Source organism: Chiloscyllium plagiosum, unplaced genomic scaffold, assembly GCF_037043375.1.
Source record: "Chiloscyllium plagiosum isolate Xiang-an unplaced genomic scaffold, Cpla_swu_hap1 HiC_scaffold_36, whole genome shotgun sequence".
In the NCBI taxonomy this organism is placed as follows: domain Eukaryota; kingdom Metazoa; phylum Chordata; class Chondrichthyes; order Orectolobiformes; family Hemiscylliidae; genus Chiloscyllium; species Chiloscyllium plagiosum.
Window position 1 is genome coordinate 37,302,377 of NW_028270174.1, and position 26,671 is coordinate 37,329,047.

The window sequence follows — 26,671 nt, forward strand, 5'->3', positions numbered from 1 at the left end:
ACTCATCTGGACAAGTTGCAGTAATTCCAACGCAAGGGGAAAACAACATTTTTACTGGCAAGGAGGAGAATTGGCTAGTGGACTCTGATTAATTGATACATTGCCATAGAGAATTAATTGATAATTGCACAGCTTTGTTTAAGTTTTAAACCAGGCAGGTTGATTCTTATTAAGTCCTTGCCCTGAGAAATGAACTAGTGACTGGCCGTCACCAACACTATTGAGTTGAAATAGGCACAGTGTGTTAACATGTTGTCTGCAAAGAACATGGCCTTTTTTTTAAACAATATTGAAGTTCTGAACTACTAAGTAAATCTTTGCTAAAGTGGTGCCACTGCCTATATGCTTTAGCATTCATAAATTTAACAATTAACCATCTTTTGTTCCATTGGAATAATATTTAAATATAAATCTTTTTGTATATCTTTCTTCTGTTATTCTTTCTGAAGTATCCTTTGTTTTTCAGACCTTCAGCATGAACAAAAACACACATCCATACACACTAAAGCATAAAATAAATGGTTCCAAGTTTGATTTTGAGTCTACTGCTAGTCAATTTTAATTACGTAACAAACGATGATAGTAGACATTGTCACAGGATCCTAGGCTTAGGTGAAACAAAGTGAACTAGAGTTCTCATTCATAGTCAGCAATTACCCTGGTGCATATGAACAAGTGAATATTAGCTAAGAACAGGACATTCATTATCTATTGGTGGAAGAGACTGCTGAAACTCTTAAAGTGATCATGCATGAAGAATAGTCACCAATGGGAGGTTCTGGAGGATGAACACTGCCTGTAGAAAGAAGAGAATTAAAAATGCTTATTTTATGTTTCTATACAGCAGTTTAATGAAGGTGCCATTGCAGTTAAGTAAATGGTTACTCAGGAAAAGTTAGACTGTTAAATGTCTGGTCTAACTCCGGAGTAACTATTTGACTGACTCCTTAACTTACTTCATATCCAACATATTCCCAGCTCTGATTGCACCTTCTTCAGATCCCTTACACCCCTCAACCAATGACCTGACAAAGCCCTCTGCTCTCAGGGCCTGATATCGCACCTAAACACATAAATAGAAAGTGAACCATGCCACTAGTGCTTCACCCGGAGGCTCATTGCTGATGTTACCTAGTATGGTGATGAAACATCTGAAAACGAACCTTCCAGCTCAGCAAGCAAACCTACATCCATCCAAAGATGTACAGGTTAGGTGAATTGACCATGCTAAATTGCCCATTGTGTTTAGGGATGTGTAGGTTAGGTGCATTAGTCAGGGGTAAATGTAGAATAATAGGGTAGGGGAATGGGTGGGTTACTCTTCGAAGAGTTGGTGTGGACTTGTTGGGCTGAAGGGCCTGTTTCCACATGGTAGGGGATTCTATGATTCTAATATTCCTTGCCACCCTGACCTAAGCAGTCAATCATTTACCTGGCCCCTTCCCAACTTGCATCCTACTTATTTGGAATTCACTCATCTGCATCCTTCCCCTACCCATCTAGAACCCTACTTAACTGTTACAGTACATCTTACCCACCTGGATCCCTAGCATTCTGCTCTCCTGGCAATCTAATCTAATCTTTCACTGGAGCTGTCAATGTGGCTGTCAGCGATGCTGGATGTTTATTTCCAAAATAGGGGAAATAGTCTAACCCAACTATCCTACACTACAAAGAACCTCTCAAATTTAAAGTACAGTCTGCATTTCTGAAGGAGGCCTGATTGGAATTGCCTTTCAGAAATATGAAGCTCTTTCTAAACTTAAAAAAATGAGGAGCTGAGTGGTAATCTCCGAGTGATTGCTAATCCTTAGACAATCCAATGCATTACCCCTGAAGAGCCCAACCATCAATGAATTTACCTAATTATGATCTCAGAAGTGATGTTTTTCACAAATTCATTCTCTACCCATTGTAGAACCCATTCTGTGCAGAGCCCATACAGACTTACCTTTTTGGGATCTGTCTGATTCCGCTATGGAATCACACAAGGTCTCTATACGTACCATCCAGCTGGCTAAAGAAACATCTTCTCAGCATTTACCCTGTTAATTTTCCCAGTCGACGACAGCTGAAAATAGTGGAAAAGAAATTGTGTAAAATATGTTGTTGTGTTCACTAACTTCTGAGGCCCCTTTGTTCTTTGTCAACTTGCACCGCCTTTTCAAAAAAAATCCCTGTATACTCACTTCTGGTGTGGCTGTTCTAAAGCTTATAACTTTTCAACTTTCTTTCCTTATCTATGGCCTATGGTATCCAGTCTATGACAGATTACTTAAATCCTAGGGCTTCTAGTTGATTGGTGATTATTTAAAAACTAGCTTTCATTTCTGCATAACCAGGCAACAATACCCACTGGATGGTGTGGTTACTGTCACTATTAACAAACTGGTGTCGTCTCTGTCCAGCAGTCACTTCTGTCCATATAATCACAGCTTCTTAAGCTACACTTGTGAGCTCGCTTTCTTCTGATCTTTCTGGATAAATTGTCACTATACAAAAGAGCTATCTATTCTCTCACCATCATAATTTTGCAAATAACTATCAATGAGCTAGTACTTAAGATTATTTGTTCAGCACACACTCCCATGCCTATTTAAGAAGGTGCATTCCTGCCACTCATTGTGGATTATTGTTTCGTTACTTGGTGCAGCTGCCACAGCTTTTGTACCCTTATCCTACACATCATGCTCATATGACTATGAACTATTCCAGGTGTCTTTGTGTGTACCCCCATTCAGCAATGCTCCACAGCTAGACTTTGATCCTCTATCCCACAGGGGGGTGGAGAGCAAAGTCTAATACAATGGTGTTCATGATAAAAAGTCACTGAACCAAAATAACATTTTTTCAGCCGTCTTGTCATTTCAGATCTGACTTTATAGCTAGTGTGGCTGTGGGTCGGCATTCAGCGAACAACAGAAAAATAAAATCAGATTTTCATGGGCAGAGTCTTGCATGCACTTTCAATACATTCAAAGGCAACATCTATTTTTCATCCCTCCATCCCACATAATAAATTATAGGTCATTGGAGGATATGCTCAATCAAGGAAGGAAAAAAAAATCAAATCACAATGCTTCACGATTCTTATAAGACCATAAGAAATATGAACAGGAGCAAAGCATTTGGCTCATTCAGCTTGCTCTAACATTCAATATGATCATGACTGATCTGACACTCCTCACAGCCACTTTCTTGCCCTTTCCCCATAACCCTAGATTCTTGATCAGAAGGAAATCGGGGTGTACCTTAAATATAGATGAGGACTCTGCCCCCACAGCTCCCTGTGGCAAGGAGTTCCAAAGACTCATATCATCTGAGAGAAGAAATACCTCCTCAACTCAATCTTAAATTGGCACTCTCTAATTATGAGACTATGCCCTCTGGTTCTAATCTCTCCCTTGAAGGGAAACATCTTTTCATTTACCCTGTTAAGCTCCTTAAGTTTCTTCTTTGTTTCAATGATGTGATCATTTGGGACTGTTCAAATGCAATATTAGCAAAAGACTGGGAGCAGACCATCCAACTATTTGAGGAATTATTCGAAGTTTGGGGAATGACTTTCATAGCAAGCTAAATTGTTATGAACAGAGCATAATGTAATGAGTAATGATCAAGTGTGAATCTTTCAATTAGAATGATTAAGGAACTTCAGATAGTTATCATGGTCCATGTCAGAAACAATGATTTACAAGGAAGAGGGAGGTTGTTCTGTTGATGACAGAACAATAGCTAAGAGCTAAATCAAAAGTAAGGGTAAATCTTATGTTCGTTTGGTTAAGTCCAAGTTGAGTTGAGATTTTTGTAGAGATTTCTACTGAGGGTTTTCTCTCTATATGTTACTAAGCTCTGTTTATTAACTGTTACCGTGCTCCAATGTCATCCATCATGTCTGATTATGGACCCATCTTACACTGCATCATTCCCAGAACACTTAGTAGATAGCCCTGAAAGGCTAGTGTCCCTTGCACCAGTCACATCCTCAAAAGGTCACTGTACACCCCGATGAGCAGTGGCATTCTGAAGCTGCCTTGCTTAGTCAAAGGCAGATTGTGAACATGTTGAAGAGGAGGAAAATTGCACTGTGATTCTCTGACAGGGACCTGGAGGCCCTGGTCAAGAGATTGGTACCGTGTAAGGCTGTACATTTCCCAGTGAAGGACACATACTGCCATATCTTAGCAGCTTTGTCTAAGGTCACCACCCTGGTCAGTACCATATTAATGGTCTGGAGGAATGGCCAGTAGTGCCACAAGGACATCAATGTCTTTTTCTGCTGCAAGGTAAATGCCACACTGTCCTCTCTCCTCCTTACGCTCACTCTATCTTTGCCATCACACCCAACTCGATGCTCTGCCACACTGGTTTTTGTCAGCAACACCTTCCTTCACTCGCTCTCACTCCTACAAACCTCCTATAATACTACTTCTATAAGGCTTCTGCACTACTTCCTCATTACCAAGTTAAAAATCACACAACACCACCTTATAATCCAACAGGTTAATTTGGAAACATTGGTGTTTTTTTTTGCGCTGCTCCTTCTTTGGAGTAGGACCATGAGACACAGAATTTAGAGCAAAAGATAAAATATTTTTACTTGCATGACACTGCAATCCTTTACTCTAAATTCTGTATCTAATGGAACTATTCCACACCCACCTGATGAAGGAGCAGCGCTCCAAAAGCTAGTGCTTCCAAATAAACCTGTTGGACAATAACCTGGCGTTGTGTGATTTTTAACTTTGCCCACCCCAATCCAACACCAGCACTTCCACATCCTCATTACCACACCACCTCGCCACACTGTCCCCACCTGCATCAGCACAAACAGCCATACCACCCACTTTAATCTCACTCAATCTTTCACTTGCTCTTGTTCCAGGAGAAGGCAACCCAAGAAAAGGACAGAGTGCTAGCATGTTTTGAGGGATGCCAGACATTAGGGTCCTCACCCCATATGAAGAAAGAATCCTGGCCTTTGCAGGAGAAGACTGGGACTGCCCCTGCAGCAGTACTGACACAGCCATGCCCTGTCAAATGAGTAAGAAAGAGTGGGGACTATCAGAGAGAAGGAGTACAGATTTTATACTCTGAAGATGTAGAAGTCAGTATTGAGTCCCAGAGGCAGAAAAGTGTGAAGAATGAAAGCTGAGGTGTTTTTTTCCCTCCAGCTTGCACAGAGCTGGCTTGGAACACTGCAGCAGTCAAGGATGGAAATGATAATGTGGGAGCATATTTGTTTTCTGAAATGGTGAGCAAAAATGGTCAATAAACAACCTTGTTCTGTCCTTGACTTCCTATAGTGTTCCACTAAAGTAGTAATAAGTAACCCCTGACATCCCCCACTCTCCCCAGTCCGTGTCTCGTTTGTGTCTTATCGATTTTGCTCTCAGACCCATACTTTCCTTTTTCACAGCTATAATTTCCATCCATTTTACTGATCAATTTCTCATTTACCATTATTATCACTGCCTTTGTCTTTTCTCTGGGCACCCTCACGATTTGTATCACTTGTTTTACATCCCCTCTGTTTACATCATGTTCCAGTTCCTGTCAGTTCCAAAGAAGAGTCATACTAGATTTGAAATGTGAACTGTGTTACTCTCTCCACAGATGCTGTCAGACTTGCTGCGTTAAATCAGAACTTTGTTTTTATTTCAGGCATATGGGATGCAATGGTTTTCATTCCCAGAAGCTGCAGCAGTCCAGCAAATCACACGACCATCTGGCTAACTCAATGGACAGGTTGGTAGCTGCCAATCAATCCTTGGAAGGTGAAGCTGTGGAGATATAACTTGCATCTGGTAAGAAGACCATCAGGATGTTTGAGCTGTCCAGGCACAAGTGCCCCAAGGGTTGCCTGAACAAACCTCACAGGCAAGCAGATTTCGCTGCCAAACTCCATTCCAGTTGTAAGCATGCAATAGGTGCTGAGCAAGTGACCATTAGGAATGCTAGTGAGCAGCCTGGCTCATTCTGTGAGCTGAGTGCCTGTCTATGTGTGCAAACTGTCCCTGATTCAGCCTTTCAATGTTAGTTAGTGGCACTCACTATAGTGCAAGCCTGTGCTTCTCGAGCACGGTGCCAGTGTATTAGAGAGGTGCTCTGATTGTTGTGAGAGGTTGACAAATGCCAATGTCCTTGGGTGAGGGATGCATGCAGCTGGTGCCTATGGTTAGTGCCCTAAGTTGCACTTTGATTGTCGGCAATATGACAGTCATTAAGAACAAGCGGTGAACTAAATCTGTCTAAATCTAAAGTGCTAAATCTGTACTTATGGTTTCCATAACAAATTTTACCAGCGTCTATTTACTTGGTGAGTTTGATGAGATAGAAAACTGAATATTAATGTGGCAAGTTGGGTCATCAACAAGGTGTTTCACAAGCAACAATCTCCCTTAATTGATAACTCACCCCTATTGAGTAAGGAGCTCATCACACTCTTTACGGAGAGCATAAAAGATGGAGCAAAATACTCCTGATTTTGAGACAAACCTCATCCAATTCTGCCACAAATCTCACTAGAATCCACACTGCTCAGGCCCCTATAGGATTCCTTCTAAGGCTGTTAAATTTGGTCCAATTACTCTCCAAGCAATGGACTAGCTGACATAGGGATAAATATCGCAAGAATGTGAATATACATAGTGCCTTTAACATAGTAAGATGTGCCAAGGAGCTTCACAACATCATCATCAAAAAGCTTGATAGCAAACCACCAGATATTATGAGAGGTGACCAGAAGCTTGGTCAATTGGTTACATGTACGGCAACATGAAGAGGTTGAGAGGGGGAAATTCAGAATTAACAGTTCAAGCAGTTGAAAACAAGACCTTCAATGATGGGGAAATTAGCACTGGTGCTGTGCAAGAAGGTTAAAAGATGAAAAAAGTCGAAGAGTTTAGAGTCTTGTGGGGAGAGGGGTGGTAGAGAATGACAAATGTTTCAGACTGAGATGAACAAGATCAAAGAGATTTAAATGAAAGTTTGATATTTTGAAATTTGAGGCATTACTGGACCTGGAGCCAATAGAGGCCAGCGAGCAGAAGGTGATGTGTGAATGGGACCTGGTGCAAGTTAGGATACAGGCAGCTTGGCTAGGATACAACTAGAAAACATTGGAACAGGCTGGGAAAGTAAATGTCTGGGTTGGCAAGGAGTGTTCCAATTCATAGGACATTCACACAAACACTGGAATAAGAAATAGCTGGAACAGGTTACTTTTAAACCAGCTGAGGCCAAAGTATAAGCAGAAAGCTGTATGCTAGAAAACTATTTAAGCCATTAAAGGGGGAAAGGGTTCAGGTACAAATCATATCAGACATAACGGTAACCTAGAAATAAGGAAAAAAGACAAATGGAAAAATAGTTAGAATTTTAAGCTAAGGGGTTAGAAGAGTTTAGAAAAAGGAATAATAAAATACCAAATAAAAATAAAGCTAGCGCAATAAAAAATAAGATCATATTAAAATGACAGTATAACAATGCACAGTGTTTATCCATTTACATGTGAAAGAAACAAATCTTAATAGCAAGACACTACTTGGGTAAATGATCAAGGTAAGGTGGCGAAGAGAAATTCTGGAAATGAATATGTGCAATATGAGAAATTAAGCAAGAAATCGACAGGCACAATTTCAGTTTAAAGCATGGGATCTGATTGCATTGCAGAGACACACAGCATGAGCTAAAGGAGCTAAATAAATTGATGGCAATAAATAGGCTGAAGTATTAATGGTAAATTTCGCAAGAAATATTCAAAACTTATTTTGGCCATAAAAATACACTGCATCCCCACAAAGGCAAATGTTTTTCTTGTATGTTTAAACAGCCATAATATGGTATCAACATAAGAATAAACCTGCACACAAATTGTGAAAAATAAAATCCAATGGGATAGCTTCAAAGAGGAGCATCTTAAAAATAAAGATGTAAAAAATGGTAACATGAAATATAGTAGTAAATTACTTTTATAAATCTATTAAGAATGAAAGCAGAAATGAATTAAATACTGATAGTATAAAAGAAACTTAAACAAGATTCATGGAAGAAACGTATTGGATTTAAAAATGCAAGAGGAAGATAATTTGTGGGAAGGAGCTGCTTTTACTCTCCAGTTAAAAAGCATCTGAAGCCTAAAGAAAGCCAAATTATTTCCTTACATCTGTTGCTGTAATTAAGTCAGAGACCTTTATAAGTATGAACTTATAACAGCCTCCTTGTCCTTCAGTTAACAAGGGAAGGTACCTGAAGAAGAAAGATCAAGAAACAGCATTCTGATCAGCAAAAGGATCACCTCATCAAAACACTGCAGACAGAAGTCACTGAACTGCCTTCCTAGTCAATGTGAGAAAGTGTAAGGTCATCCACTTTGGATCCAAGACAAATTGGGGGATAACTTTTTAACTGGGGTGGGGAAGGAGAAAGGCTATTTTGTTGTCCACCTAGACAAATCATAACGTGCATGTACAAAACGTTGTACAAAAGTCTAATATATGTTGGCCTTTATCTCAAGGGAACTAGAATACAAAGGGCAGGATGTTATACTTAAATTAACAGAGCCCTGGAATAACCTGGGGAATGATATATTGGTTTGGTGAAAGGTTAACTCGGAGAAAGTGAGGACTGCAGATGCTGGAGACCAGAGTTGAAAAGTGTGGTGATGGAAAAGCGCAGCAGGTCAGTCAGCATCCGAGGAGCAGGAAAATCGACGTTTTGGGCATAAGCCCTTCTTCAGGAATGAGGCTGGTGTGCCTGAGATAAAAGGTGGGGTGGGGGGGGGGGGGGGGGGGAGGGGTGTGGGGAAGGGAAGTGGCACTGCGAATACGATAGGTGGAAGGAGGTGAGGATGAGGGTGATAGGCCGGAGAGGGGGTGGGGGCAGAGAGGTCGGGAAGAAGATTGCGGGTCAAGAGGGCGGTTGGGACTGAGATAAGGTGGGGGGAGGAGAAATGAGGAAGCTGGAGAAATCTACATTCATCCCGTGTGGTTGGAGGGTTCCTATGCGGAAGATGAGGCGCTCTTCCTCTAGGCGTCGTGTGGCCAGAGTCTAGCGATGGAGGAGGCCAAGGACTTGCATGTCCTTGGCGGAGTGGGAGGGGGAGTTAAAGTGTTCAGCAGGAACATTTCTGGGACACCCGCACCAACCAACCCAACCGCCCCGAGGCTGAACACTTTAACTCCCCGTCACACTCCGCCAAGGACATGAAGGTCCTTGGCCTTCTCCATCACCAGACCCTGGCAACATGACACCTGGAGGAAAAGTGCCTCATCTTCTGCCTAGGAATCCCCCAACCACACGGGATGAATGTAGATTTCTCCAGCTTCCTCATTTCCCCTCCCCCCACCTTATCTCAGTCCCAACCCCGGATTCAGCACCGCCCTCTTGACCTGCAATCTTCTTCTTGATTTCTCCGCCCCCACACCCACCCCCTCTCCGGCCTATCACCCTCACCTCCTTCCACCTATTGTATTCGCAGCGCCCGCCCCCCCCCCCCCCCGCCCCTTTTATCTCAGCCCGCTTGGCACACCAGCCTCATTCCTGAAGAAGGGCTTATGCCCAAAACGTCGATTTTCCTGCTTCTCAGATGCTGGCTGACCTGCTGCGCTTTTCCAGCACCACACTGGTGAAAGGTTAGACAGTGATTTTACTAGAATATTACTGAAGCTAAAAGCATTAAATTTGAAAACAGGTTGCAGAAATTTGGCCTGCACTCGCATGAATTTAGAGGGTTGAGATGTAATCCCATCAAGGTGTCAAAAATAACAAAAAGATTTGTGAGGCCAGGTACAGATAAATTATTTTCTCTGGTGGAGAAACTCATAAGTAGGAGACACAACCTTAAAATTTGATCCAAGCCATTCAGAAATGCAATCATACAAAATATTGTGGAAATCTGGAACATTGTACCTAAAAAGCAGTAGCCGTTGAGTCACTGTCAAATTTCAAGACTCAGATTGACAGATGTTTATTAGGTAAATAGATCTAGTGCAATCTCTTCTGAGATCCAAACTGAGATTAAGCACAGGTCTCTTACCAAGTCTCTACATGTTACTTCCTGCCAACTTGAAAATGTTCATTTTATTCCACCTCTTCATTTTCTGTTCATCAATCAATCCTCAATCTGTCATCATATATTAGCTCTATATCCATGAATCCTAATTTTGTATATTACCCTCTTGTGTGGTTCCTTATCAAATGCTCTTTGAAAATCTAAATACACTACATGTGCTGGTTCCTTTTAGCAATCTTAGCAATCACATCCTCACAAAACTTTGCGAGATTTGTTGAATATCATGTCTCATCCATAAATCCACATTGGCTTTGTTTCATCATATTGGTAAACACAAAGGAATAATCTTCTCAGAGGCTAATTTTGACTTAGTCAATTTATTTCTCATTAGAATTAGAATCCCTACAGTGTGGAAATAGACCTTTCATCCCAACAAGTCAACACTGACCCTCCAACGAGTAACCCACTCGGACCCATTCCCTTACATTTACCCCTGACTAATAACGTGTACACTATAGGCAATTTAGCATGGCCAATTCACCTGACCTGCACATCTTTGGGAGAAAACCCGAGCACCCGGAGGAAACCCACACAGACACTGGGAGAATGTGCAAACTCCACACATACAGTTGCCCAAGGCTGGAATTGAACCTGGGTCCCTGGCGCTGTGAAGCAGCAGTGCTAACTACTGAGCCACCGTGCCAAATGTCACGTAGTGCAGATAATACCATTTTATTTTTCCAAGTATACTAGTCTACCAATGGTTGGTCCTTATTTTCTTGAATTTCCTATGAATAATATCATGTACAGCAATAAACAAAATGTTAAAAAATAATATTTAAATCTGTGTAAATACTTTAGATACTTGAAAAATAAAGATCAAATTGTAGCAAATCAAAATCTTTCACTGTAGCTTCAAAGAAGCATTGTTAATTAGCAACCAGTGAGGCCACAATGTTTATCATGAGAAATGGAACAATGGTATACAAGCAGAAGCTAATGAATGAAAACAAGGGTCTATGCTGCTTCATGTCATAAAACATCTCATGTTATGTTCCATTATTTAAACTGTTGAAATGTTAGGACTCTGAGCTATTTCAAATTTACACCATTGCTATATGTCAACTCTGTTTTCTTTTACCATTGCTGTCTTATCACATTAATGACAAATTAAACTGGGTTGTATTAACTTCTTTTTGGCAAGGATTTATGTTGGATGGAATCGTGTCAGGCTCTGAGTGACATGGACTCTGGTAAGATGTGCGGCAGAATCAGATGAGGTGCTTAGTGAGGCTATCTTGATGTTGAGATCATCTCATTGTATATTGTATGCTTTTCTCAAGCAGTGTGGCAAAATTCTCATTAGACAGGAGTGAGTTCCCAATTGATGCTCATTATTGCTTGTTAAATGCCTTGTTAAAAGCCCAGCTCACCATTTTACCAAACACGCCATGCAAACTAACCATGCAGGAAATATTGACTTTTTGGTTCTTTAGTCGCTGGGTAGGCCAGCATGTATTGCCCATCTGTAATTACACAGAGGGTAGGTATGAGTCAACCACATTGCTGTGTATCTGAAGACATATATAGGCCAGACCAGGTAAGGATGGCAGTTTCCTTTCCGAAAGGATATTAATGAACCAGATAGGTTTTTAAGTTTCATTCCTGATGAAGAGCTAATGCTCAAAACATTGATTCTCCTGCTCCTTGGATGCTGCCTGACCAGCTGTGCTTTTCTAGCACCACACTCTTTGCTCTGATCTCCAGCATTTGCAGTGCTCACTTTCTTCCAGGTTTTTAGGACAATCAGTAATGGTTTCATGGTTATCATTAGACTCTTAATTCAAAATTTTTATTAAACTCGAATTCCACCATATGTCATGGCGGAATTTCAATCTAGATTTCCTAAACATATTTGGGTCCCAAGATTAACAATTTAATGATAATACCATCTTCTCCATGGAATCCATGGGGGATTTCTCAGTAAGCTCAACTTACTGCTTTCTCCAAATGACATCCATATTGGACATTGGGTAAACTCCATTTGCACTTGCCACAATCATGCACATCATAGACACTGGCATCCAATATTAGCCAGCCTTCATTAACCTTCATTGCACATGACTGATCCACTTTTGGGACACTTCTGCATTTCAAATCTGAATTTCAGGGCATAACACAACCATCATTGTAACACAAGAACACTGTACACTGATGGACACTCACCTCGCTCAGACTGGACCAGACTGAATCTGAGCTCTTTGCTTGGTGTTATAGTGATCACTCGCTCTGAGCCTGTCTGAATGTTTCACAGCATCCCTGCCTTGAACTGCCATTTTGTACATTGACCTCTTGGGCAATGATACCAGGCTCACATTACTACTGTCTTGCTGTGCCATTTAGCACAGACACAAAGCCAGGAGGTTTGCCATAGTTGTTAGCAGACCTCAATCCAGTCAAAGGGGTAGCCTTTGCTCAGGGTATCCTGGCACTATAAATTATGGGCAATCTCCGATATCAGTCCAGGTCCTGCTCAGGGCAGTCAGAGGCAGGGTCCTCTGCTCACAAGGATTATGGAGCCAAATGACAGCCAGCATGCCTGCCATCTTGACTTTTTTCCATCCTGAGTGGGCTGCTTTGCTCCTGGAATGAGACAAATGTAGGAATTACAGGAGATGACAGTGACTGGCTTAGCTACTACTTTAGGTGCAGGAGGTTTCTCAAATGCATGAGTAGGACATGCAGAAGCATGTAAGGTTAGTGGTGTTGTAGTCTGAATGGGTGACGAGGAGAGGGGAATATTTTGCATGCATTAGTGAAAGTGGTAGAGCATGAGCCTTGGTGACAGGTGGCTGCAGTAGCAACGATAAAGTGAATGTATGGTATTGGAGAGAGGGTGATGCCACTTATGCAAGCAGGAGAGAGATATTAATCTTCTGTCTACAATGCCAGGCATTCCTATAGAAAGCTGAGACTGTTTTAATTTGTGTGGCAACCTCAGACCAGACTGGTATGGTCTGTTGTTGTGGCCTCTACGGCTGGTCCATCTATGTTTCACCCCATTTAGTGGAAACTCCAAGAACATGCCCACAAAGCATGACACCAATTTCCCCCTGTCTACTATATCTGGGGCAAATGTCAGGACAGTTGTTTGTTTGAGTGTCTTTTTAAAAATGGCAGTGGTGCCAGGGCTGCCAATCAATTCTGGAATCTCTGAATAGTGAGTTGCCCTAGGAACAGTATATGGCAAATGTGATGAAAATCAGACATGATACTCTCCTTCAGGGCTGAAAATCACCTAATATGGCAAATTTAATAAGTTGCAGTGAGAGAACTTACCTGGCCTCAAGGGAAAAATCAACATGTTTTGCACTTAGCCAAAAAGCCACAAGTTTCAGACGTTGTCAATTTGTGAATGGGGGAGGGTAATACATATATTAAAAATGGAATATAGACGCTTGCTTCAAAGTAATAACTACTTTTGTTTATTTCATTGTAACAGTCCTTTGATCAGTAATTTGCCTCAGTGAGACCATTGGAATCACTGCATTATTAGAAATATCTTGCGAGGAAAATCTTTGTTATTACATGAAAAGCTTTATGGATATAAAGATATTGAGATGCTTGCTCACTTTTGTTTCATAAGAAACAACTATATTTCAAAGTCACTGAAAAAAAGATTGCAAAGTGTGATAGCCATAACATGCATGCACATAAAAAGCTCATCAAAAGATACCGAGTAAAAGATTAAGAATCTCAAATTCTGATTTTGGAATCAGAAACAGTTAAGTACTGTTTTGTTTTAACTTAATTCTCTGCATATGTAGTTTTCTTACCAGACAATTTACAGTGTGACCTGATGTATGGAAGGAAATTTTAACCCTCAACTGGAGGAAACCAGATGCTATTGGGAATAGCAATGGACATAACCACTGACGTCCTGCTCAAATCTGACCAACTCTTTCCCAGCTCTAACATCCCTAACCTTCAAACGTATTCAAGTAAAAGGACAGAATAATTTGTACAAAAGCAGATTATCTTTTCTCATGAAAGAATTAGCATTAGTCCTAAATTGAGAAGGATTCATGTTAGGAAACTGAACACATGTGTACTTATATCAGGCCTTCAAAAGAACCAAGTAAACAGTTTTTGGAAATTGGAAATGCCTGTTTGCTGAAGATGTGTTTCATGTGTTCTGATTAAAGGAAAGAAAAGAGTTAAAGAGGAGTTCATTCCTTCTCCCATTCACAGTAAATGGTCACACACATTCAGTTATTTGGTGCAATATAACATCAGTGAGCCCAATAAAATTTATTTTGGGAATGATAGTGAAAGGAGGTTTCAGGACTATGGATATTTACTTTCCTGGCTGATAGTCTTGGAGGATTTTGCACATAATGCTGAGGCAAGTCACACTAACACTGTCCTTGTGGCAGTTACTAAGAAGGTCAGCTCTCAGCAGAATTAATTTTCCCTGTGGCTTTGGAGAAGGATTGGTCAAAACTGACCCCATGCTTGTTGACTTCCCATGCTCTAATGCATTGCAGTATGTTTCAAGGGAGGTTGCCTGCATGGGCCAGAAATAGGGCAAACACTGTCAAGTGGCTAGATTCTGCAGAAAGGGTCCCTATTTGTTGCCGTGCTGGGGTGAGCTCTCTCAGAACTGAGTCAATTGATGCCCACCATGTCTACTACTTCCCTTTTTACCTCAGACATTTTGGTTGGGAATGCCTCACATTATTGTAGTGGGGGCATACAGATCTGTGAGGGTTCATCTTTTGGGATTGGAGTGGACCTTTTGCTCCCTCATTGTGCTGCATGTGATCATTGATTGTTACAACAAAGAAGGATACCCTTCAGCCTGTTGAGTCTGCAATGGCTCCACAATTAACATTCTGACTTAGTGCCATTCTTCTGCCTTTTGCCCATATCCTTTCACGTTGGATGATCATTTGAATGGAATCAATGTCTTAAGTGCCTCATTTGATTCTGTCTCCACTATACTTCCAGCCAGTGCATTCCAGACCCAAATCACACGCTATGAGAAAATATTTTTTCTCAAATCATATTTGCTACATTTGTAAATCATTTTAAATCTGTGCCCTCCCATTCTCAATCATTTTATAAGCAGGAACAATTTCTTCCTATCTATTCTATACAGACCTCTCAAAACTTTGGAAACTTCTATCAGATCTCATCTCAGCCTTCTTCTTTCCATGGAAAACTTTAATCTATCTTCATAATTGAAGTTTCTCATCCCTGGAACCATACTTATGAACTTATACTCTTATGAACTCTCTCCAATGGATTCATATGCTTCCTATAGTGTGGCACTCAGAACTGTACACAATACTCTAATTGAGGTCTGAAAAGTGCCTTATATAAGTTTAGTGTGACCTTCTTGCTCTTGTATTCTCTGCCCTTATTAACAAAGCTGAGAATACTGTATTGTGTATTCTCTCTTTACCTATCCTGCTACCTGGAGTGATTTATGCATATATATATACTCAGGTCTTTCTGTTCCTGCACTCCCTTAAGTATTGTACCCACTATTTTGTATTACCCATTTTGGTTCATTCAATCAATATGTATCACCTTACACTTCTATGCGTTGAACTTTGTCTGCCATCTATCTATCGACTCCATCAGCTTGTCTATGTTCTTTATAAGTTCTTACGTTATCCTATTCACAGTTTACAATGCTTTCAAATTTTGTATCATCTTCAAACTTTGACATTATCCCCTACACACCAAGATCTAAAACATTTATATATTTCAGGAAAAGCAAAGTCGAAATACCAACTCCGAGAAATTCCATCACAAATCCTCCTTTAGCAAAAACATTACCATTGGCTATTTGTTTCCTACTACTCAGTTAATTTTATATCTGTGTTGCTACTGTTTTTTCTTTTATTCAATACATCTGTTGTGTGACAAATGTTGAAAACCTTTTGAAAGTCCATTCTTGTGGCAGTATTATCCTCATCGACCCCGACCGTTGTCTTTTCAAAAACCATGAGGAGGTTAACCAAGCATGAATTCCCCTTTTGACATCTATGCTGGCTCTTGATAAACAATCCTCTTTTTCTCATGTGACTGCTGATTCTATCCCAAATAATTGCTTCTGGAAACTTCCCCATGTTCCTGTATTGTTTGTACAGCTCTCCCATCTTATTGTCCTACTGAAAGCGTTGCTCTAGAGATGAGCTGAAGGCTGTCCTTGGGCCTCTACTGTTTGTAATTTTTATTAATGACTTGGATGAGAGGATTGAAGGATGGGTCAGCAAGTTTGCAGACGATACAAAGGTTGGAGGTGTTGTTGACAGTGTAGAGGGCTGTTGTAGGCTGCAGCGGGACATTGACAGGACGCAGAGATGGGCTGAGAAGTGGCAGATGGAGTTCAACCTGGATAAATGCAAGGTGATGCATTTTGGAAGGTCGAATTTGAAAGCTGAGTACAGGATTAAGGATAGGATTCTTGGCAGTGTGGAGGAACAGAGGGATCTTGGTGTGCAGGTACATAGATCCCCTTTGTGGGCGGCACGGTGGCACAGTGGTTAGCACTGCTGCCTCACAGCGCCTGAGACCCGGGTTCAATTCCCGCCTCAGGCGACTGACTGTGTGGAGTTTGCACGTTCTCCCCGTGTCTGCGTGGGTTTCCTCCGGGTGCTCCGGTTTCCTCCCACAGTCCAAAAGATGTGCAGGGTCAGGTGAATTGGCCATGCTAAATTGCCCGTAGTGTTAGGTAAGGGGTAAATGTAGGGGTATGGGTGGGGTTCGCTTCGGCGGGTCGGTGTGGACTTGTTGGGCCGAAGGGCCTGTTTCTACACTGTAATGCAATCTAATCTAGATCCCTTAAAATGGCCACCCAAGTGGACAGGGTTGTTAAGAAAGCATATGGTGTTTTGGCTTTCATTAACAGGGGATTGAGTTTAAGAGTCGTGAGATCTTGTTGCAGCTCTATAAAACTTTGGTTAGACCGCACTTGGAATACTGTGTCCAGTTCTGGTTGCCCTATTATAGGAAAGATGTGGATGCTTTGGAGAGGGTTCAGAGGAGGTTTAGATTAGATTACAGTGTGGAAACAGGCCCTTCGGCCCAACAAGTCCACACCGACCCGCCGAAGCGAAACCCACCCATACCCCTACATTTACCTCTTACCTAACACTACGGGCAATTTAGTATGGCCAATGCACCTAACCTGCACATCTTTGGACTGTGGGAGGAAACCGGAGCACCCGGAGGAAACCCACGCAGACACGGGGAGAACGTGCAAACTCCACACAGTCAGTCGCCTGAGTCGGGAATTGAACCCGGGTCTCTGGCGCTGCGAGGCAGCAGTGCTAACCACTGTGCCACCGTGCCGCCCACCAACTCCACACAGTCAGTTTACCAGGATGCTGCCTGGACTGGAGGGCTTATCTTATGAAGAGAGGTTGACAGAGCTCGGACTTTTTTCATTGGAGAAAAGGAGGAGGAGAGGGGACCTAATTGAGGTATACAAGATAATGAGAGGGATAGATAGAGTCGATAGCCAGAGACTATTTCCCAGGGCAGAAATGGCTAACACGAGGGGTCATAGTTTTAAGCTGGTTGGAGGAAAGTATAGAGGGGATGTCAGAGGCGGGTTCTTTACACAGCGAGCTGCGAGAGCATGGAATGCATTGCCAGCAGCAGTTGTGGAAGCAAGGTCATTGGGGACATTTAAGAGACTGCTGGACATGCATATGGTCACAGAAATTTGAGGGTGCATACATGAGGATTAAATGTCGGCACAACATCGTGGGCTGAAGGGTCTGTTGTGTACTGTACTGTTCTATGTTCTAATGACAGTGTCTCCTCTAGCTGTGAAGATTTTCCCCTCCTCTAAGAGCATTCTCAGGTTGGGGAATGGCTCATGTAATTTATCATAGATATGCCATATTTCATGAAGCGAACCAGCAGTCAAAAGCGATTAGGTTTTGTCTTTCGAAATCTAGATGGCTCTACATGGGTTTACTCTGAATGCTCCTGAATTGTTGGTGATATGTCACGCAAATCAATTCAAATGCACTAAGTTTAGAAGTTTTTCGCCTGCTCATAATCAACGGACATTTTGGAGATTGATCTCTTGAGCCTTTCTTGTTGAGAGTCCACATTTCTGTGGTGAATAGCTATCTTGAAACCTTATTCAAAGTAGTGGTGAAGCAATCCACACCCCCCTTCTAATTTCGGACAGAGTCTATCTGTGTAAGGTCTTCAAAGCTTAATTCTGGAGAAGGAAGATTTGGACTGTTACTGAGTGGAGACAAGATTCCTGAGCAGCTTTTCATCCAATTTCTTTGAGTTTGTAACTCCATTTCCAGTTTCTGGAAGTGGAAATCTCTTTTCTTCTTTTCCTTTCTCTTTGTTCTCCCTTTTCCTTCCTTCTCACTTCTCTCTGCCTAAACGTGAGCTGTGTTTTAAGCTTTTCCACCTTTAACAAGGTGATAGGATATTGGTCAGTATCTGATAGTGGTCCCTCAATTTGTGATTGTGGACTGACACCTAAGTGCTCAGCCAGGACTTCTTTCCATATCACCTTGTTGGCAGATTCACTTGAAATTCCATATTCCTCAGGGTCACTAACATTTCAACCGGTCAACTAACCCATTCTATTTGTTCCAATGTTAGACTAAGAATCTTCTGTTGCAACTGATTATTTCATTTTACAAATCATTTCTGGGATCCAATTTTACCCTTTTGACTTTCAATTGCTTTATTTCAGCTTGTTTCTTATATTTGGACTTCTGTCAAATTTCATGCAGTTTCGTCAAATTTTTGGCTTGTTTTATTGGATCCAACCTGAATGTGAAACCTTAATTTTTGTTTCAGACAAATGGCGAGTTTTGAAACAAATCTGTTACCTCATACTCACCAGCTATCCACAAGCAAATTGTAATTTAATTTCTCTCCTTTTAAAAAGTGAGGTTGAAATTTACTCTGTCTACCACTCCGCTGCTTGTGGATTCTAACTATTTAATGACCACAATCACACCACTGCAGTTAAACCCAGAAGTAGGGTCTACTTCATACATTCTTTGAAGTAGGCGGGGGCAATACATTCCAACAAGGCATACTCGTAAACATAGAAGAGGAGAAATCAAATTGAAAAGGACAAGGAAGTCAATCAATTAGCAACAACCTGAGAACATAAGGTGTCGAAGTGGGCTCTAAAGCCTGCTCTGCCATTTCATATGATTATGGACGATCTTACCTTTTCCATAACTCTATTTTCCTGCCCATCACCTTTAACCCATTACTAATTACAAATCTTGCTAATTACTCCGTAAATTTATTCAGTGTCCCAACATCCATCGCACCTTGGGGTAGTGAATTCCACAGCTGAAAATGTGTTGCTGGAAAAGCGCAGCAGGTCAGGCAGCATCCAAGGAACAGGAGAATCGACGTTTCGGGCATAAGTCCTTCTTCAGGCTTATGCCCGAAACATCGATTATCCTGTTCCTTGGATGCTGCCTGACCTGCTGGCTTTTCCAGCAACACATTTTCAGTTCTGATCTCCAGCATCTGCAGTCCTCACTTTCTCCCGTAGTGAATTCCACAGGTTCATGACCATTTGAGAGAGGAAATTCCTCTTCATCTCTGGTTTATATATGCGCCACCCCTTGGCATAAAACTATGACCCCTCATTCTAGATTTAAATAGAAAGAAACCAAGGGATACCTGTTTACCAATGTCTATCCTTTTACGGTTGAGTCCAAAGCTGGAGTTAGCAGTCTGGAAGTCCTCTGTGGGGATCAATGAGTGGCTATGCAGCTGTTCTGCGATTGTAGACTATTCCTCCTTTTTAAAAATTCTCAAAGATATGTTGAGGAATATTGATGAAATGTAACTTCTGCTTCACTGTTACGATGAAAAAAAGATTTACTTGCAGAGCACACCGTGGGCGGCACGGTGGCACAGTGGTTAGCACTGCTGCCTCACAGCGCCTGTAGACCCGGGTTCAATTCCCGACTCAGGCGACTGACTGTGTGGAGTTTGCACATTCTCCCCGTGTCTGCGTGGGTTTCCTCCGGGTGCTCCGGTTTCCTCCCACAGTCCAAAGATGTGCGGGTCAGGTGAATTGGCCATGCTAAATTGCCCGTAGTGTTAGGTTAAAGGGGTAAAGGTAGGGGTATGGGTGGGTTGCGCTTCGGCGGGTCGGTGTGGACTTGTTGGGCCGAAGGGCCTGTTTCCACACTGTAAGTAATCTAATCTAATCACTGCTGCCTCACAGCGCCTGAGACCCGGGTTCAATTCCTGCCTCAGGCGACTGACTGTGTGGAGTTTGCACGTTCTCCCCGTGTCTGCGTGGGTTTCCTCCGGGTGCTCCGGTTTCCTCCCACAGTCCAAAAGATGTGCAGGGTCAGGTGAATTGGCCATGCTAAATTGCCCGTAGTGTTAGGTAAGGGGTAAATGTAGGGGTATGGGTGGGTTTCGCTTCGGCGGGTCGGTGTGGACTTGTTGGGCCGAAGGGCCTGTTTCCACACTGTAATGTAATCTAATCTAATCACACCAATGCAATTTTTTGACTATTGTACAAGCCAGAGGATTTCCTTTTGTATCCTGGAGTTAGCAGTGTCGATATCATCAGGAGAGGTTGATGCAACAGCATTGCTCCCCTAACTCTCGTCAAAATTGTATGGTTAGATGGTAGTTGGATTCAGTACTGTGGGAGTAATGTGACCAAGTCTCTCTTGAGAGGTGGGTGTGCAAGGATCAACAGTTGTCATGGAGGCAAAGGCTAGTCAAGTGTCTATGTATATCAGAGATTAAGTGGAAAGTGATTGGCACACTTTTTATGGGATTGATGTAACTTGCAATTCTATTATGTAGAGCATTTCTCTTCCTTGGAGACTTCTGTGTATCTGGGGCAGTGTATAAGAAAATAGTTAGCATTCAGTTCCATCAGAAGGTACAGGAAATGTTGGTTGGCAGTTTTTGACTTCTGAGAAGCTTCTGGAAGGTTACTGCATGTGATTATAGCAATCCTTTTTGTTAGGCTGATTAATGTGTTTTTTAAACCATGACTAAGATACTAGTTATTTTTAATCCATTTGTGATGTTGGTGAATTGATTGCAAGATGCGTTCAGCAGAAGCTGGAAGATAAATGTGATGTAATGCAGGATAGATGTGGCACAGAAAGATTCAAGAGTTTGAACTATGAGCACTGGACTAATTCAGTAATTTATTACACCTACATTTGTATTATTATTTAACAACTAATAGTAGGACAGGCTCAAAACAGATTCCATGGCAGGGTAAACACCAGGGGTAACAAGTGCTGAGCCACACACTTCAGTTATGGAAAGAGGGAAATAACTTTGAAAGAAGCAAAGAGATGGTTGTATTTTCAAGTTTGTGGGTGCAGGCTTTAGATCTCTTGCTGCAGCAAGGGAAGGTGCCAGGTGTGGAGGGTGGGTTGGTGGGGGTACGTGGACCTAACAAGGGAGTTGTGGAAGGAATGGTCTCCTCGGAATGCAGATAGGGGTGGGGAGGGAAAGAAATCCTTGGTGGTGAGGTCTGACTGTTGGTGGCGGAATGGCAGAGAATAATGAGTTGTATCTGGAGATTAGGGTGTGGACCAGGGGAGGGTCTATCCTTGTTGTGGTTGGAGGGGTGGGGCTCGATGGCGGAGGTGTGCGGGAAGTGTAGGAGATGCGCAGGAGGGCATTGTTGATCATATAGGAAGAGAAATTTGGGTCTCCAGGCCTCGAGATAGGAACAGTATTAGTGCATCACAAGAGACATCTTCACTCTTCATGGTCACATTTATTGCCCAGTTAGAATAATCATCATCAAGTAACCCTGATTTCATAGTGGCAGATCTTCTAATTGAACCACGTTGGTACTGTTTCAGGAACAGAAAGTTTTAGCTCCAGTGATGAATAATGACCATATCATGTTTTATAGCACTAGGTGACCTGAATACTCCAACACATAACATTCTAACAGCTGATGTGCTGTCATTAACAACACAGCATAGTGAGAGACACAAGGAATCTGATAAGCAAATGACAGTTGTCTGGTTTTCTCAGCACTAAATCATGTTTTCTGCTGACTTTGAGAATGAAAAGCAGACTGTCTTGCACTACCCGATGTACCTGACTCGCTATGAGGTGCTCAGTGTGAGTGCATGATTCTAAGCAGGGAGAAATCTGGAATTCTTATACAAAAAAATTAGCCAGCATTGTGAAAGAGAGAACTTGTTGATCATCTTCAAATGCCACAAATTTCAACAGTGCTTTTCACAAAAAAAAACCCAGGGTCAAGGTGACATACCAGAGCTGGAGGCCTGAGCATCTTAGACTTGAATTACATACAATTTACCGTTGTCACAGGTCTTGGAAAATGCAACTTAAAAGTCATACAGTTATGCTTGGAAATAACATTAGGACGAGCTTTCTGAAGTGCCCAGCTTCTCTATTTAATAATATAGAAAGCAAGATGGACCAGGTCCAAAGGGACACCATGTATAAAGCTCTGGATTGGAGGCCCGGTGGGTTGGGGGGGGGGTTGTGTGGGGGGAACGGGGGATGGGAGGAGGGGATGTGGTTGGTGCATTGTGGATTGTGAGGTGTGGAGAAGGATGCAGCCCCATCCTGATGTCCATTTTTTTGTAAAGCTGCATCAACGTGCACATGCACCCTTGGTACGCAAACACCAAGTCTCATCACATATTGAGGTTTTACCTATCCCCAGTGTTATGAAGGATAGGTCTGGCCTTCACACTGCTATATGCTCTGAATAGTTGGACTGTTCCGTATCACCTGTCCCTTATGGAAACATTTGTAAAGAAAAGCACCTTTCACCACAAGTCCATCAGGAAGTGGTCAGCATGGAGCATTCTTGGAATCCTGCAGGAAAAAAAAGAGAGTTGATCCTATTGGATGGTTCCCTGAGCAGAACGTCAAAGTTATTTGGCAAAGTTATTATCATCAGAACTTTGCAACAAGTACCAAGACATCACTTGGCTGGTGTGAGATGGACACTACCTGTGAGATCTTTCATGTACAACCGGACTCTCTCCACCACCTCATGCTGCACTCAAAGCAGCTGCGTGGAAAGAGATGGAGTTCAGACTGTCACACACCTCCTTCTGGAATGTGTCTTTGCAAAGAAGTTTGAGAGAGGGATGGATTAGGTTTTGTTGCAGTTCGTCCTGAGCAGCTCTGTAACGTAGGATTCTATGTTCTATGGGATGTCCACTGGGATGCACACTGAGATAAACAGTGACTGTGCGTAGAGGACCATCAACTCAGTAAAGATGCTCTTTGGTCTGCTTGGAACTTGTTGGTCTTCCAGAGCAAAGCGTTGACCCCGACTGGCACGTTCCAAAGTCAAAGTGTGATGGGGAAACACTATTTAAAGTACAATGGGGGTCCATTCAGTTATCAGACCCTCTGTTTGTCTCAAATGAATGCAAATAGTTTTGTATAATTGTTTGGGTTTTTTGTAATAGTGAGAAATGCCAAATTTCAATTTTTGCTTATTACTCATGTGCAAAAACTGTTCTGCAATATTTTTAGAATTAAAAATCTAGCGAACAACCAAATTTTCATGATTTGTGTTTTTGGGTGTCATACTGTACACATTTGGAGCAAAACATTGGTTTACTGCCAACACTATGATCTTCACTTTTAAAATTTCAAGTAAAATGTCAATCATTTTAGTGTTGGACAGACTCCTGTTTCACTGGAAATAGGGTGCAATTTGCATTCTACTTTCAACTGCATTCATTTGATCCTTAGAATTACATCAAAATAGCACCAGTTTCCAGGTGTTGAATAGAGTTTTTAGCTGTTTACTGCTTGAAAATATGGATTCTATTTTGTCAATGTATTCCTCTCCCCATGTTCTAACTTCATCTTTTTATACTGTTCTCCAGGTTTTCACTCCCTGCACTGAATTATTTTACACTCAGCTTCAAGTATTCAACCAGCTCCAGGTTCTCTCTCTCTGCACTAGGTTGTCTCTCTCCTTTTGTGAGAGACTCTTTCTCTCTGATGATTTCCTTTCTCTGCCCACTATGCTTTCTCTCTTCCAGACATTTTCTTTTCACCAGTGTTCTGTTTTTCTGTTCTTGGTTCACTCGATAACCATATTCCAGGCTCTCCTTCTCCCTGCGGCAAATTTGCATCTTTCCTCTGCTCCACACTCCACAGCCTTTTTCTATTTTACGTTCTGTGTTTGTCCCTATTTCTCCTCCATAGCACCAAAGATATTTCAGAGGGAAAAAGGGAAAGTCCACCAAGAGAAATATTGTGAATAAAACATGACCAATTAAAATCAGTGGAGGCACCAACACATTAATAAAATTCTTTTTATTTATATCCCAGCTGGATGTTATCTGGCACTGGATTTATTGGATGACTGTTATTAATCTAGTAAGTAGTTCTCCAATCGTTCAGAATCTGACTGTGAAATTCTGGCTTTATGGATTTCTGATTCTGAAGATGAACGTCCAAAGTGTTGGTGATTATGCTTTGGGAGCTTGTTTAGTGGGAATTTTTGCTGTCCATGTGTCACTAGAAGTGGTCATGTGTTTTACAGAGTTACCTCACTGCCTAGAATTAGATTTTTGTAATTCATCATTAATAACTCAGTGTACACATCAATTCATGAATGTCCAACATTCCCTGCAGAAACCAGATCCAGTGGCTACACTATCAGAAAATAGATGGTTACGAGCCATGATGTTCGTATACTAAACCCACTATTTTCAGTAGGCATTGCTGTCAGATTTAACACTACAATGACATTTCTGCTTTGAAAAATCATGTGAGGAGCCACACTTCTTTGAAAAGTAAATATATAAGTTGAGGTTACAGTGATGAATTTGGTTTAATTCACTAGCGTGATTTCTTACTGTAGAGTAACACTTGTATAACAAAAACTTCTGCTCTATGTGAATGATAGTATAGTCAAAGGAGCAATTAGACATATTGCTGGTTTGGGTTGGGAAGGAGAAACTGCAGGAGCTCATTGCAAACCACAAGTTGCAAGTCATAATTTCTATTGAAGTGAAAAGCAATTAGGCGGTTTTTCATGATCTCAGCCTGAATGAGAAAATGAGCAAACGACAGGACAGAAAAATAATCCAGAGTAGAAAGAAATTAAATTTATAAAATACATTTCACATTAGGATGCCCAAATTGTTTCACACCCGTTGAATCCTGCCTGCCAAAACCTTCTGGTCAATCAGAGGCCGAAAACTCTTCATTGATCAGCATCACCATGGAGAGATGGGAGCTAATCGACCTACGGCCCATGATCACAAAGGTACCCAACAGTAGGTGAGAGTTGGCAGAAGAGGGTTAAGGGTCCCAGTGGTGGAGTTTAGCATCACATGCAGAGCGATAGCTCCTGACGTTATGCTGAAGAGTGGACGATTGTGCCAGAAAACCTGTTACAGGCCATGGCGGAAGTGATGGCAACTGCGATGCCACTGCCATACTTCAAACAGAAAATCCTGGCCTACTGAAGGATGTCATTCCATTGATGTACTCAAAGTCTCAGACAAAAAAGCTGACCAAGCAGAGGATTTAATGCAGAAGCACGTGAAATCAGAGACAGATAACTTCCATATGGACATGGTCTATCAGTGAGGTATTCTCCTGCGATTGTTTAAAATCAGCAATTTAGTGCTTCATTTGTTAAAGTAACATTGATTTGGCCACAATACCAGGAAGGATGCCCATTCAAATGGCAGCAAACAAATCATTTAAGCATACATTGTGAAGGAGGCTTATAATTGGGTTTACAAGGGCAATGAAATTAACACCAGCAGCTCTGTACAGAATCTTGGACTGCTTCAATGGTGCAGGGGAACTGACCATATGGTGGCAATTCAAACTGGACTGAACTGCTTAAGGATTTTAAAAATCACTTTGAATGAAATTCCTATGTCTGACTAAAATGATCATATATACCACGATACACATTTTCAGGTTTATTCATCTTATTGCACTATTGTAATCAAGTTTATATTTGTGTTTTCTAGGAATCTTTCCAACGAGTGTAGGTTTCAAACTGGGTTGAAGTCAAGAAATTAAAGCAATTTGTAAGGACATGAATTAGGTAAAACCATTCTCATGAAAGTTCACAACGGAATCCTGAAAGTTAACCATTTCTGCTTTTTCTTTCAGTTTATCATACGAACATAGGAAATAGGAGCAGGAGTATGCCATTTGGTCCCTCAAGCCTTCTCCAGCGTTATATAGGATCATAACTCATCATATCTCAGAGCCCAGGCCTCAACTCCTCCTTTATGCCAGCTCATCTTAGCCTCAACTCTGCAGTACTTCAAACATCTAAATTATGGATAGGGTAAATAGGCAAAGTCTTTTCTTTGGGGTCGGGGAGTCCAGAACTAGAGGGCATACGTTTCGGGTGAGAGGGGAAAGATATAAAAGAGACCTCAGGGGCAACGTTTTCAGCTGCCAGAGGAAGTGGTGGAGGCTGGTACAATTGCAGCATTTAAGAGGCTTTTGGATGGATATATGAATAGGAAGGGTTTTGAGGGATATGGGGCAGGTGCTGGCAGGTGGGACTAGATTGGGTTGGGATATCTGGTCGGCATGGACAGGTTGGACCGAAGGGTCTGTTTCCGTGCTGTACATCTCTATGACTCTATC

The 26,671-nt window shown here is 41.8% G+C and overlaps 1 long non-coding RNA gene across 1 annotated transcript in view; it reads right to left on the bottom strand.

The window, feature by feature from the left end:
* Positions 1 to 675: 675 nt before the first annotated feature.
* Positions 676 to 26,671, bottom strand: part of LOC148139927 (uncharacterized) — a 149,681-nt gene continuing 123,685 nt past the window's right edge. The window contains exons 3-5 of the long non-coding RNA XR_015753238.1: positions 22,840 to 22,891; positions 1,952 to 2,071; positions 676 to 796 (exon numbers count right to left, since the gene is read on the bottom strand). This is a non-coding gene — a long non-coding RNA (uncharacterized LOC148139927). The remainder of the gene's footprint in view (positions 797 to 1,951; positions 2,072 to 22,839; positions 22,892 to 26,671) is intronic.